General features: G+C 42.2%; 1 protein-coding gene and 1 non-coding gene across 2 annotated transcripts in view; one reads left to right on the forward strand and one right to left on the reverse strand.

Annotated features, from left to right (window-relative positions):
- COL4A6 (collagen type IV alpha 6 chain) overlaps positions 1-15,420 on the reverse strand; it is a 337,408-nt gene that overhangs the window by 129,016 nt on the left and 192,972 nt on the right. The gene's annotated exons all lie outside the window — the stretch shown is intronic.
- Positions 8,530-8,636, forward strand: LOC129640475 (U6 spliceosomal RNA). The gene has a single exon (XR_008708844.1). It is a non-coding gene; the product is annotated as a U6 spliceosomal RNA (small nuclear RNA).

A 15,420-nucleotide genomic window follows, 5' to 3' on the forward strand; every position in this document is an offset into this window, starting at 1 on the left:
GCCTTGATGTACTCCTTTTCCTATTTGGAACCAGTCTGTTGTTCCATGTCCAGTTCTAAGTGTTGCTTCCTGACCTGCATATAGGTTTCTCAAGAGGCAGGTCAGGTGGTCTGGTATGCCCATCTCTTTCAGAATTTTCCACAGTTCATTGTGATCCACACAGTCAAAGGCTTTGGCATAGTCAATAAAGCAGAAATAGGTGGTTTTCTGGAACTCTCTTGCTTTTTCGATGATCCAGCGAATGTTGGCAATTTGATCTCTGGTTCCTCTGCCTTTTCTAAAACCAGCTTGAACATCTGGAAGTTCACGGTTCACATATTGCTGAAGCCTGGCTTGGAGAATTTTTAGCATTACTTTACTAGTGTGTGAGATGAGTGCAATTGTGCGGTAGTTTGAGCATTCTTTGGCATTACCTTTCTTTGGGTTTGGAATGAAAACTGACCTTTTCCAGTCCTGTGGCCACTGCTGAGTTTTCCATATTTGCTGACAAATTGAGTGCAGCACTTTCACAGCATCATCTTTCAGGATTTGAAATAGCTCAACTGGAATTCCATCACCTTCACTAGCTTTGTTCATAGTGATGCTTCCTGAGGCCCACTTGACTTCACATTCCAGGATGTCTGGCTCTAGGTGAGTGATCACTTCATCATGATTATCTGGGTCATGAAGATCTTTTTTGTACAGTTCTTCTATGTATTCTTGCCACCTCTTCTTAATATCTTCTGCTTCTGTTAGTTCCATACCATTTCTGTCCTTTATCAAGCCCATCTTGGCATGAAATGTTCCCTTGGTGTCTCTAATTTTCCTGAAGAGATCTCTAGTCTTTCCCATTCTGTTGTTTTCCTCTATTTCTTTGCATTGATCGCTGAGGAAGGCTTTCTTATCTCTCCTTGCTATTCTTCTGAAACTCTGCATTTAGATGCTAATATCTTTCCTTTTCTCCTTTGCTCTTTGTTTCTCTTCTTTTCACAGCTATTTGTAAGGTCTCTTCAGGCAGCCATTTTGGTTTTTTGCATTTCTTTTCCATGGGGATTGTCTTGATCCCTGTCTCCTGTACAATGTCAGGAACCTCCGTCCATAGTTTATTAGGCACTCTATCAGATCTAGTCCCTTAAATCTATTTCTCACTTCCACTGTATAATCATAAGGGGTTTGATTTAGATCATACCTGAATGGTCTAGTGGTTTTCCCTACTTTCTTCAATTGAAGTCTGAATTTGGCAATAAGGAGCTCATGATCTGAGTCACAGTCAGCTCCCAGTCGTGTTTTTGCTGACTGTATAGAGCTTCTCCATCTTTGGCTGCAAAGAATATTATCAATCTGATTTCGGTGTTGACCATCTGGTGATGTCCATGTATAGAGTCTTCTCTTGTGTTATTGGAAGAGGGTGTTTGCTATGACCAGTGCGTTCTCTTGGCAAAACTCTATTAGCCTTTGCCCTGCTTCATTCCGAATTCCAAGGCCAAATTTGCCTGTTACCCCAGATGTTTCTTGACTTCCTACTTTTCCATTCCAGTCCCCTATAATGAAAAGGACACCTTTTTTGGGTGTTAGTTCTAGAAAGTCTTGTATGTCTTCATAGAACCGTTCAGCTTCAGCTTCTTCAATGTTACTGGTTTGGGCATAGCCTTGGATTACTGTGATATTGAATGGTTTGCCTTGGAAACGAACAGAGATCATTCTGTCATTTTTGAGATTGCATCCAAGTACTGCATTTCAGACTCTTTTGTTGACTGTGATGGCTACTCCATTTCTTCTAAGGGATTCCTACCCACAGTAGTAGAAATAATGGTCATCTGAGTTAAATTCACCCATTCCAGTCCATTTTAGTTCGCTGATTCCTAGAATGTCAACGTTCACTCTTGCCATCTCTTAATTTATCATATTTCTATACAACTGCCCACACTTCATCAAACCTAGCCTAAAACACAAGTGTAACTGCTTCTTGTTGTCTCCGGTTCCCTCTAAAGGTTCTCATATCATGTAAAACTTAAAGTAATTTGTATGCTTTTCCCCTGCTTCTCTGTCTCTCTCAGTGTAATTTAGACCCTGCCAAGGACACTAAGAGTGTCAAGGAAAACTTTTTTCTCCCCTACAAGAGCCAGTCATGGATGGGTAAGTTAAGCTGATCTTTTTGCTCCTACTAATTCACAGTGAGGGCCCTCAAAGGCCTCTCACTTGAAATACAACTTTGTCTTTACAATGACTCTATCTCTTAAAAGCATCAATTACCCTAATTTTCATTTGATTATCTAAATAAAAAATTTTAAAAATGATCCTCATAAACTTTTCTTTATGGAAGTAGAAGATATTGGAATCTACATTTTATAAACATCCAGATACACACAGTAGCTCTTTGTGTAAAAAAATGAGTCAGCCACTGAAGCCAATGTTTACTTAGTCCAGGAAGACCGATAAGACCAGCATAACCATAATAAATGATAGATTCTAGTGGGTAAACAAGGTTTGAGAAACAGAAGTGGTTCTGCCACCTAACATCAAGTCAAAGCATTAGACTAAGTCAGGGACAAAATCCATAGCAAAAGAAAAATGAAATCTACCTGATGAACTTCCCAAATGAGGTTCCTGCATCCTACTTCTTAAAGCAGCTATTCTTAGGGTGTTAGCTACACATTAGAACCATCCAAGTTCTACTCTAGAGAGTCTGATTTAACTGATCTGGAGTTAGACTCAAGAACTGGTGTCCCTAGGGTTTCCAAGGTGGCTCAGTGGTAAAGAATCTGCCTGCTGTGCAGGAGACCCAGGTTCGATCTCTGAGTGGTGGAGATCCCCTGGAAGAGGGAATGGCCACCTACTCCAGTATTCTTGCCTGGAGAATCCTATGGACAGAGGAGTCTGGTGGGCTACAGTCCAGAGGGTGGCAAAGAGTCAGACATGACTTAGTGACTAAACAACAACAACAGTAACAACTGTTCTTATTTTCAAGTTTCCCAGGAAATGCTGATGCACAGTCAGGGTTGAAAGCCACTGTCCCAGAGTGCATGGTTCTCCTCAGAGCTGTCATTTATTTGAGGCATTAAGAAGAGCATGCAAAGGAGACACAGACATCAAGAATAGACTTTTGGACTCAGTGGGAGAAGGAAAGGGTGGGGTGATTTGAGAGAATAGCATTGAAACATATACATTACCTAGCCAGTGGGAGTTTGATATATGACTCAGGGCACCCAAAACCAGTGCTCTGTGACAACCTTGAGGGATGAGGTGGGGTGGAGGTGGGAGGGGAGTTCAGAATGGAGGGGGACACATGTATATGTATGGCTGATTCATATTGATGTATGGTACAAACCATCACAATATTATAAAGTAGTTATCCTCCAATTAAAATAAATAAGTAATAATAAATAAAAGAAGAGCTTAGGACAGTGGGTTCCAAACCTGGCTGCATATCAGCTTCCTACTGTGAAGTTTTTACAAATACAAATTCTTGAGACCTATCCCCGTACTTCCAAATTCAAAGTCTGAAGATTTGGTCCCAGGGACCTCCAGTTTAACAAGTTATTCAGACAATTCTCATGCAACCAGCCTGGCATGTCCTTGTTGGAGAAAGTACACTTGAGAACTACTGAGTTAGGTCTTCTGTATATCTGTAATGGTACAGAGCAGTGGTCCTCAACCTTGGATGCTTGGACAGCTGAATCTTACCTCCAGAGAAATCTAATTTAATTAATCTGGGGTGGACTCCAGGTGCCAGTATTTTTTAAAAAGCTTCCTGTGATTTGTGTGCAATCAGGTTAAGGAGCTAATAGCCCCAAACAAGAGCTCCAAGCCAAAAAAGTAGATCATTTGCTGGCAAACTTTAATGTCCGTGGCAGACATCACTAATCAATTCTGGCATTCTTTCCTGCAGAACCCAACAGTGGCCACATAATTCTATTCACTATATTGTTCTAGGCAGCTACTCTCACACATGGAGTGGGCATGAAACTACTGTTTGCCATCTTTACCTTAGATCCTGCCTGGTAGAAATAAAATAACTTATGGAGAACCCTTCAAGCTTCTGCTAGTATCATAATTTAAGGGTCCAGATTGCTGTTTACCAGGATATTTTTTTTTTGAAGTAAGAGAAGGTAGAAGCCAGAGGTGGGTGCAATAGACAGATCCCTCATCTAGCTACCTCTACTACCAAGTGAAACACATTCAACCTCAGCTTCTGCTGTAAGTAGAAAGCCTTCAGCAGAGGAATTTATCGTATTGAGCTCATGGAGGGACTCTGTATGACCTCCTAATATCAAGTGTACAGGAGTTCCCAAGTATAAAGGGAGTTCACCCAGTATTTACCTCAAATCCAAATTAGAGTTCTTGTTTGTATATCCTGATCCACATTCCATAAACATTCTACCCTTTGACGGTTGTCTTATCACAGGACTCATATGCAGCATGCTGAACTTCTGTCCCAGGCTATGGTACATGAGAGCTTCTCTGGTGGCTCAGATGGTAAGGAATCTGCCTGCAATGTGTGAGACCTGTGTTTGATTCCTGGGTTGGGAAGATCCCCTGAAAAAGGACATGACAACCCACTTCAGTGTTCTTGCCTAGAGAATTCCACAGACAGAGGAGCTTTGCAGGCTGCAATCCATGGGGTTCCAAAGAGTCAGACATGACTGAATGACAAACACACTTCATATACTTCATATGGTACGTGAGCCGACTCATTGGAAAAGACCCTGATGCTAGGAAAAATTGAGAGCTGGAGGAGAAGGGGACGACAGAGGATGAGATGGCTGGATGGCATCATTGACTCAGTGGACATGAATTTGAGCAAACTCCAGGAGATAGTGAAGGACAGGGAAGCCTGGCATGCTGCAGTCCATGGGGTTGCAAAGAGTTGGACACAACTGAGCGACTGAACAACAATAACAACAACAACAACAACAACAATGGTACATGAGAGAGAGCACTTGAACTTTAGAAATGAAGCTTTTCTCTTGCTGTACTGCTTCCTGGTTTTGGAGGAGAAGACAGGCCAAGTGGGCCAGAAGTTTCAGAAGTTTCTTCTGTACCTGATAATCAATGTGGTATGTGAGGAGGGCAGAAAGAACATAAATTTTTTTATTCTGTAAGTGACTTCCTCTTAAATGCAATACCTAGAACAGTCGAATTCTCAGAGTCAGAAAGTATATTGGGAGATGCTAGGGGCCAGGGGTGGGGTGGGGAGGGGGACTAGGCATTTAGTATTTAATGGGGACAGAGTTTCAGTTTATAAAAGTGAAAAACTCAGGAGATGGATGATGGTAAGAGTTGCACAACAATGTGAATGTCCTTAGTGCCACTGAATTGTACAGTTAAATATGGTTAAAAGAGTATGTTTTATATTATGTGACTTTTACCACAATAAAAAATTTAAAAATAAATAAGTAAATAAATGTCTATATTTATGCCATTTAAAAAAAATGGGGCCTCTTCCTGGACACTCATGGTTTGCACAAATGCAGAACAAAGAACTGTTGGAAGACAGAGCTTTTCCCATTGTTGTTGTTGCTTAGTCACTAAATTGTAAAGCACCTTTAAAGGCAACAGATTGTAACTCTCATTAGGATTGGAGAGGTAGGTGCACATTGAACCTACCAAGGAACCAGAAGTCTACAAATGAGGAAAGCCTTAGGGGAGGCAAGTAGCCTGGAATTAAGGGAAAGAAGAGGGCTTTAGAATTAGAATAATGTTGAGCGGCTCTGTGATTTATTATCTGTGTGACTCTAGGCAAAATTACTTAACCTCTCTTAGCCTCAGCTCTCTCATCTGCAAAATGAGGGGTTAAATGAATACCTTCCTCATAGACTAGTGGAAAAGATTAAATTACATAATGGTAGCTTTCTATAAGGCCTCTTAGAACAGATCAGTGCCTGGCAAACAGTAACTATCAATGAATGGTAGCTAATATTATTATTAGCCTGGACAATAGGCTTCAGAATGACTTGGGAGGAGCTTTAAAAATACAGATTCCTGGGCTACACGCTAGATCTAAAGGATCAGAATTGGGCTTGCCTTTGGGAATTAGCAAATTTGGCAAGCACTCTGGGTGATTCTGCTTCACATTCAGTTTAAGAGTCACTGCTCTATGTTCCCAGGTGGCACTAGTGATAAAGAAACTTCCTGCCAATGCTGGAGATGTAAGAGACATGGGTTCAACCCCTGGGTAGGAAAGAGCCCTCAGAGGAGGGCATGGCAACCCACTCCAGTATTCATGCCTGGAGAATCCCATGGAGAGAGAAGCCTGGTAGGCTACAGTCCATAGTGTCACAGAGTTGGAGACCACTGAAGCGACTTAGCACACACAGCATGATCTATCCAATAGGGCCAATTATATCTAGCTTGTTTATCTTACAAAATATCCAATTAATTCATATGGAGAAAATTGTGTAGTACTTGAGACAAACAACACTGCAAAATTTCTAAATGGTATTAACCAACACCATTTAAATGATAGGAAAGGAAATTGGAGTGAATTTCAGGATTCCAGGTTCAGGGGGAATCCCCAAACACAGGGCACATTCTCTGCCATCATTGCTTCCTTCATTTATAAGTGGCCTAAGACTTAACAAAGGTATGTTTTGACTGGACTCTACAAAGATGCCAACATTGTTTTTAATTAGTATTTGTGTGTGTGTATATATAGACTGTAGGGCTTCCCTGGTGGCTCAGATGGCAAAGAATCCACCTGCAATGCAGGAGACACAGGTTGGGAAAATCCCCTGGAGAAGGGAATGGCAACTCACTCCAGTATTCTTGCTTGGAGAACCCCATGGACAGAGGAGCCTGACAGGCTACAGTCCATGGGGTCGCAAAGAGCCAGACACGACTGAGCAACTAAACAACAACAACAATCATTATAACTACCATCTAGCAGGAACTGAAAATATCAGAATGGTTGCTGAGGATATTACTATGAACTGAGTGTTTGTGTACTTGCCAAATTAATATGTTGAAACCTACTTCCTCAGTGTGATGGTATTTGGAGGTGGAGCCTTTGGGAGGTGATTTGGGTATGAAGGTGGAGCCCTTATGAGTGGGATTCAGTTCAGTTCAGTTTAGTCGCTCAGTCATTCTGACACTTTGTGACCCCATGGACTGTACAGTCTGTGGAATTCTCCAGGCCATAATACTGGAGTGGGTAGCCTTTCCCTTTTCCAGAGGATCTTCCCAACCCAGGGATCGAACTCAGGTCTGCATTGCAGGCAGATTCTTTTACTAGCTGAGCCACAAGGGAAGCCCTTTATCATCTAAGCCACCAGGAAAGCCCATAGCAGCTTTAAAAGACTAAGACAGATGGTGGGGAAGGGTGGAGAATGGCACTGGAATGTGGAGAGGAAGACAGGGCCATCAGATCATGATGACTCATAGTGCTATACGATGAAGAGTTTGGACCTTATTCTTAGGATAGTGGGAAACCATTGAAGGGGTGTCCAATAAGGAAGGCAATAAAACACAGATGCTACATGTAATAGAGGACAAAATGACCAGTAATTTGGGGCACAAGGGCATGACTCAGAACTGCATACTATAGAGGCAAAGGTAAGCCGTTATGGCTGGGGAGGCTATTGTTGAAAGTAGGCATGAGCTGGACCTTATCTATAGGAGAGACTTGGGGTTCATAAGGTCCCCCATTTTGGATGGAGGAAAACACCTGAATGGAGTGGAAAGCTCACAATGAACATGGTCATGTGGGAAGATGGAGCATGAAGGAGTCATCCTCTTTCCTTGGTGGAAATAACTGTTTTGTTGCTGATATTTTTATGTTGGAAGACTGTAACAATAGAATGCTGGAAAGTCACTTTGTAGGATGGGTGAATGAGTGAAAGAAGAGATCTTGGACTTCCAAATCCAAAGCAATCTGAAAAAAAGGATTAGAGGAAGAGTGGAGTTTGTAATGGCCCAAACACTCTGTTTTACAAATGAACAGAAAACTAGGTATTCCTCAGTCAAGAAACAGGAAGATGTTGAGAACCACCTTCCTGTTAAGTATAGGTTTTGAAATGGGAAGACATAATGAAAATAGCCTGAGAGCTCCACAAAGACAGATCCTTTATTTATGCTGTTCACCGAAGAGGCCTTAGTGGGGACTTCTTTGGTGATGTGGTGGCCAAGACTCCTTGTTCCCAATGCAGGGGACCTGGGCTCAATCCCTAGTCAGGGAACTACATCCCACATGCTGCAACTAAGATCCTGCATGCTTCAGCGAAGACCCAGCAGCACCAAATAAATTAAAAAATAATTTTTACAAAGGAGGCCTTAGCATTTAGCATGCATGAGTGTGTGCTCAGTCATGTCTGACTTTGCAACCCCATGGACTATAGCCCACCAGGGTCTTCTCTCCATGAGATTCTCCAGGCAAGAATATTGGAGTGGGTTGCCATGCCCTCCTCCAAGGGATCTTCCCAACCCATGGATCAAACCCATGGCTCCTTCATCTCCAGCATTGCAGGCAGATTCTTTACCACTGAGCCACAGGAAAGCCCAGAATTTAGCATACTGCCTGGCAAATGGTAGGAACTTAGTAAATGCGGTGCTTCTGTGCTCACTGCAGTAGTACCTATGCTATATTTGGAATGATACAGATAAGACTAGCATGGCCTCCAAGCAAGGATGACGTGTAAATCTGTGAAGTGTTTAAAAAAAAATGGTGCTTCTAAGTCCAGAGACAGATATGAAGTATAAATTCTGTGTCTATGGTACTTGAAATTATGAAGGGACTAGGTTTCCTATAAGCACAGTTGCAGGACAGGGAGGGGTGGTGGTGGTGGTGGTGGTGACGGTTAGGGGATACAATTTGTTGTTTGTCTTCAACTTGGCTCAATGTCTACAATAGTTTCTTATTACTGCTGTAACAAATTACCACAATCCTAGTAGCTCATCAACACAAATTTATTATTCTGGGTCAGAAGTCTTGAAAATGTCTCACTGGGCTAAAATCAGTGTTGGCAGAATGGTATTCATTTCTGGAGGCTCTGGGGTAAAATCCATTCCTTTGCCTTTCTAGATTCTAGATGCTGCCTGCATTTCTTTGTTTATGGCCCCTTCCTTCTATCTTTAAAGCCAGCAACTTGGGTCAAGTCTTTCTTACCTCATATCACTCTGACACTCTCCCTTCAGCCTCCCTCCTTCCACTTGTAAGGACCTTTGTGGTTACATCCCAGGGAATCCAGGATAATCTTACCATCTCAAGGTCAACTGATGAGCAACATTACTACCATCTGCAAGCTTCATTTCCCCCTGGCATATAACATAGCATGTTCACGTGTTCCAGAGATTAGGATGTGGACATATTTGGGGGGGGCATTATTCTGCCTACTACAAACTTGCACAAATAAAGCTGGTAAATGGACTCTACTGAGCTCTCTTTCAAGCCCAGAGCATATAAATTAGTTAACACAATTGTTGTTTAGTCGCTAAGTTGTGTCTGACTCTTTTGCAACCCCATGAAATGTAGCGTGCCAGGCTCTGTCCATGGGATTCTCTAGGCAAGAATACTGGAGTGGGTTGACATTTCCTTCTCCAGGGGATCTTCTCAACCCAGGGATCACACCCCATCTTCTGCATTGGCAAGTGGATTCTTCACCACTGAGCTACCCAGGAAGCCCTACTTAACACAATACATTGGCCATACAGTAGAAGCTCCCTTGTATATATAACACTCTCTTGCATAACAAGTACTTGATTGATTAGAGTGAAGCATCATATAAAGTTATATTTATGGTCCTTAAGCGCTTTATTTCAACCTAAAACACACAAATGCATATTCATTCAGCCATCTGGTGATGTGACGTAAGCAAGGTCCTTTTTCTGAGCGTGGGTCCTTTGGCTGAAATTTCTGACTCTTTCTTGCATAAACTACATCCCTAATACATCCCATTTGCTTTCCAGCTTCATGGTTTTTTTTCCCCCTAACAACAGAGAGGTTTTTAAAAGTAACTTTTCTTTATCAAGTCTTTCCAAAGAACTGAACTTCATTCACATGGAAACAGTGGCCTTCCTTTTGTATTCATAGTTCATAAATTTACATTAAGTTATCTAATTATATTAGCAAGTACAACTGGCAAAAATAGGTTTGGCGACAAAACAACTAAATCTTTTTTTTTTTTCCCAGATCAAGCTAAATATATTTGTGACCTTATATGACAGAAATGATATTTAATTCACTGGCTATAGGGCAGTATGTTCCATGAACGGTGCCAGCTGATAATGAAAACAACTTGGTAAGCATCAACTTGACACATGGGAGCAGAAGTGTATGGGTCGACCGAAGGGTGACTTACTGCCCATAATCTTTCTTTGTGCTCTGAGCATTGGTCAGTATATATTTCAGTAGAAAGGAAAAGCATCAACTCAATCTACCATATTGGTTAAGTAGATGTTAGTGATGGGAGCTTTTACTATATTTAAGAGTTTACTAAAAAAGGGACACTTGGGGGTTCCCTGGTGGTCCACTGGTTAGGACTCTGTGCTTTCAGCACTGAGGGCATGAGTTTAATCCCTGGTCAGGAAACTAAAATCCCACAAACTGTGTGGCATGGCCAAAGAAAGAAAAAGAAGCACTCAAGAGATATATCACAGTCTCAATGTACTCTTGTACTCAATTCCTTCTTGAAAATGCCCCCACCCAAAATGTGCATCAGCTAGTGTTAACAATGGTTAGTATTTATTTAGTGCTTATAATGGTGCCAAGAGCTTTAGAAACATTATTTAATCCTCATGACAACCATACAAAGTAGGCTGGATTATGTCCATTTTCTAGATGAGATAATTAAGCATTAAGAAATTCGCTAAATGTCACACATCAGAAGACATTCAAGCCCAAGCAGTCTGGCTCAAGATCCCACACTTACTAATATTATACTCTGTGGTCAACGATTAGACAAGCCAGTCAGGAAGCATAACATGGTGCCACCCTACCAGCCACCTCTTGCTTTCTGTTAATATTCCAATGGTGGACCATACCAAAGAGGGAGGCAAAATATCTATGGCAGGACTTCCCTGGTGGTCCAGTGGTTAAGTATCCATTAGACAATGCAGGAGACACGGGTTTGATCCCTGGTTTGGGAACTAAGATCCAGCATGTTGTGGAGCAACCAAGCCCCTACGCCAGGACTACTGAAGCCCGTGCACCCTAGAGCCCATGCTCCACAACAAAAGAAGCCACCACCATGAGAAGCCCGTATACTGCAACTAGAGAGTGGTCCCCATTCATCACAACTAGAGAAAAGCCTGCACACAGCAATGAAGACCCAGCACAGCCAATAAATAAAAAAATAATTAACTAAAAAATATATCTATGGCAATGCTCCTAACCAGACTTCTTTGCTTCTTTATCTCTCTAGCGCTGACCCAGCAAGATAAACAGGGACCACAAGGGGATATGTACCGAGTTTCTTTATGAGTAGCAGCATTTTTTTTTTTTCAAACTTGTCCTTATTTACTTCTCTCTGGGTTTAGCTATCATCTCTGAAGGCTCAAGGACAACCATCATTCCCTCTTGGTTCTACCACTATAGAGGCTACTGACTTACCTTCTGCCTCCATAAATTACTGCAAGTAATCTGTCTTCCAGTCTTCCATGGAAGTATGGGAAAAGAGATCAGGACTCTGCCTCATTGCTCTGGCTAAGGCATGTTAGCCCTTAGAATCAAAAGAGATTAGACGGAGCCTCACTGAATGGTATAGCCAGACAGCCATATCAACCAGCTGTGGAAGTTAGGCTGCAGATTTTTAAAAAAATGATAAAAAGAGAACCATGCTAAGGAAAAGGAAGAGGCTTTCAGAGACTGGAGTCACGGAGACCTCTGTCTACAAGGTTCATATAAGGTGAACACATTGCCAGTGCATGTTGGCCAGAAACCCCGAGGAGGAGAATTTGTCAGATGGTACCTTCTACCTTTAGTATGCCAGAAGCCATAGTTAGCAGTGCAAGTGTATCAGAAGCCAGAGACACAGGGTTGCCATGGAGACTCACACCTGAAAAAATCTTGCAGGCTGTATCAAAGATACCAGCTCACATCTCTTTCGGCTAGCTCTGAGCAGCTCAGATTGAAATTCTACCCAGACCAGATTGGGCAGGATGGGGCAGAGTCATGATTTGAGGGCAACCAAAAACTCTACAAAGGCAGTCAGGTAAGGGCTAGCCTGAACCCATTAACATCTAAGTGAAGCTCAGAGTCAGTAAAAACCATGTTGACAGATTTCAGACAATTATAATCCTCCCATTCTTCAAAGAACCATGGTATATTGAGGTTTGATGTCACTCTGGTTCAACTAACATGGGATGTTTAGTTTAAAGATCTAATATTTTTAATTAATTTTTAGTATTTTTATTAAAAATGGAGAGATTGGTATGTCTGTTTCAGGGATGGGAGAATTTCTGTCTGTGTATTTCAATAGAGGAACTTCATCCATCCTTCACCCCCAAACAGGTCCAAATGGAAGAGTAGATGGTGATGACTGTGAAGGAGGCAAATTCCAGGGGCATAAGAGAGAAGAGAAAAGGAGTAGGCCATAAGGATTCCTCCTCGATGAGAAAAGAACCATGGACCTTTACCTAGCCACATACGTTATGGGATCATGGAATTTAGCTTGCCAGAAAACAGAGAGGATTAGAATTTTCCATGTGACCTTGGGCAAATCATTTCAGTTCTCTGGGTCACTGGTTTCTCATCTATGAAATGAGAGCAGTTATATATGCCCTAGCTACCTGTGAAAAATTGCATTATTGACCCCTAATTCTTTGCCCCTGCCATCTCCCATCCATTGACTCTGGGTTTGATCATGGAACTTGCTTTGGCAAATTGGACAATGTGGAAATAACAGTAAGACAATTATGAGGCCAGGCCTTAAGAGGCATTACTGTTTCTACCCATTCTTGCATTTCTGCTTCACCACAAAAATAACAAGCTAAGGTTAGCCTGTGATTCTAGGAGGAGGATGAGGAACACGTGAAACACAGCCACTCCCCAGCCTAAACCAGGTAACTCCTGGGCTTGCCACAGAGTCATGACTGAGCCCAACTAATATCGGCCTATGCCCAAGAAACCTGCAGCCTGGTGAGAAATGTTTTAAGCCACTGGGTTCTGGGATGGTTTGTTACATAGTGACAGTTATTTAATATGTTAACTTGTAGAGGTGATATGAGTCTCAAATGTGATAATATTTGAGAGTACAAAATCTCCAAGGTTTACACAAATGCAAGGGACTATTTTAGAGTGGTAGTAGCTTGAAGGGCTGGAATGCTAGGATAAAGTGGAATTTGGTCATGCTCTGTTACCGCAGTTCTTAATTGAAAGGATCCCCTTTGCCACAAGTAAATGAGGCAGAGCTAAGTCCCAAGGTTCCACCCCAGCGACTTCATCCTGAAGTCGTTGCTGCCCATGAGTCCCTGGTTAGGCAGCTGAGGAAGAACAACAAAGCCTAGAGTAAAAGGAGATAGAAAAAGGATGGCTTAATGAGAAGCCTTGCAGACTTCTTCAGATAGCAGAACAGGATGCCAACATCTCTTCCATGTGCCTCTTCAAATACTTGCTCTGTTCACTGAATTGGCCATAAAATTCATCGATGTTGGTGGAGTCTTGTGGGCTGTGGCCAGCAGGCTTGCTGGGCAATAATTCTGTCAGCTCTCTATTCCAAGCAACTGTCTCTGAGACTTCCAAAAGTTAAACACAGGAAAACCACACCAGCCACAGGCCTCATTAACCAATAAACCCTTGATGGAAAGCAGGATCTCACACGGTTGTTTCTGGTAAAAAACTCCCCCAAGGGAGGGGGACAGTTGTACTTAAAAATCCCACTGGGCTGACTAAAGATGCTCCCATCCTTCACAATTTACTTCAGAGTTTGAGTCAGGCCAGTATTTCTACCCATAAAATAAATATCAGAAGGGATATTTAGAAGACCTTGGCAAGAAAAGTATAAGTAAATATAAGAGCACAGGCAGGGGTATTTTGAGAAGTAATATTAACTGGGATCAGTGGACTAGAGAGTAAATTATTTACACTCCTAAAGATCCAGGGCAGACTGAGCCATTTAAGGGAAGGAGGAACGACCATCTGCTGCTCCAGCTACAAGTGACTAGCTTACATGTCACAGGCCAAGGCTTGAACCATAGCCAAAAATATAAATTACAACCAGACACAGCCTTAGAAAGTGCCACCTTGGGGGTCTGTAAAGGGGAAAAAAATTGTGTGTTCTCTTTATTGGCAGCTGGGATTGCTGGTTCTCACTTTATGCAACTGTCCAAAGGGAGCTCTCTCCTTTATAGAGAATGTGAAAATGCGAATTTTGTCAAACCACTTCATTTCTACCATGTTTCCCTTGTGAAATCGATCTGTCACCCATTCACTCTGATTCAGCGAAAGCCTACAGTGGATGAATTCCCTTAGTATCCAGCTGCCTTCAGGGATACAGGAGAATACTTGAAATCTAATTAATCAGTTTGAAAATGAAAGTAAAAGTCACTTAGTCATGTCTGACTTTGCGACCCCATGGACTATACAGTCCATGAAATTATCCAGGCCGGAATACTGGAGTGGGTAGCCTTTCCCTTCTCCAGGGGATCTTCTCAACCCAGGGATCAAATCCAGGTCTCCCACATTGCAGGCAGATTCTTTACCAGCTGAACCAATTAATCAATTTACCCTGCCTTTAACTACAATGCCAAAATAGATACACTTTGACCAAGTTCCTTATTACCATCTTGCTAAGCCCAAAGCTTGGCAACCTGCATCCAACAGGTCTTTCCAATTTGCCTTTTATTCAGTTTCATCTCTGGATTTGTCCTGCTTCTCTCCCCTTCCATTGCTCTGCCCTATAAAAAGCTCCATTCCCCATGCTTTGCTTACTGCAACAGCCTGTGAGACCCCTGGCTTTTAAGTTTTCTCTGACTTTTCTTCATGTTGCACTCTGGTCATCTTCCCCAGCTATCATTTTGAAAAATCAGTTCATTCTCCTTTTTTTCATGGAATGAGAATGACTCCCAATTTCTTACATCATCAGAGCCTCTGTGTGACAACCCTGTTGCTCTAACTTCATTCATTGCATCAACCACCAACTTCAGGCTCATACCTGAAACCCTAATCCCCTTCTTTGAAACTGCTCATAACATTTCCTTTGGTTGGAATGCTCCTTGAGACCTCCTCAACATTCCTGCCACACCATGTATGCATAAGCAGCCTCCAGTTTCTATCTTCCCATGAAAACTGTCCTAATAACACTGTTCGGTTCAGTTCAGTCACTCAGTTGTGTCCAACTCTTGTGACCCCCATGGTCTGCAGCACACCAAGCTTCCCTGTCCATCATTCCCTGTTCATCAATTCCTGACCCAGGGATCGAACCCATGTCTCTTACATCTCCTGCATTGGCAAGTGGGTTCTTTACCATTAGTGCCACCTGGGAAGCTTTTTAATGGAATATCTATATATCT

Source organism: Bubalus kerabau, chromosome X (assembly GCF_029407905.1).
Source record: "Bubalus kerabau isolate K-KA32 ecotype Philippines breed swamp buffalo chromosome X, PCC_UOA_SB_1v2, whole genome shotgun sequence".
In the NCBI taxonomy this organism is placed as follows: domain Eukaryota; kingdom Metazoa; phylum Chordata; class Mammalia; order Artiodactyla; family Bovidae; genus Bubalus; species Bubalus kerabau.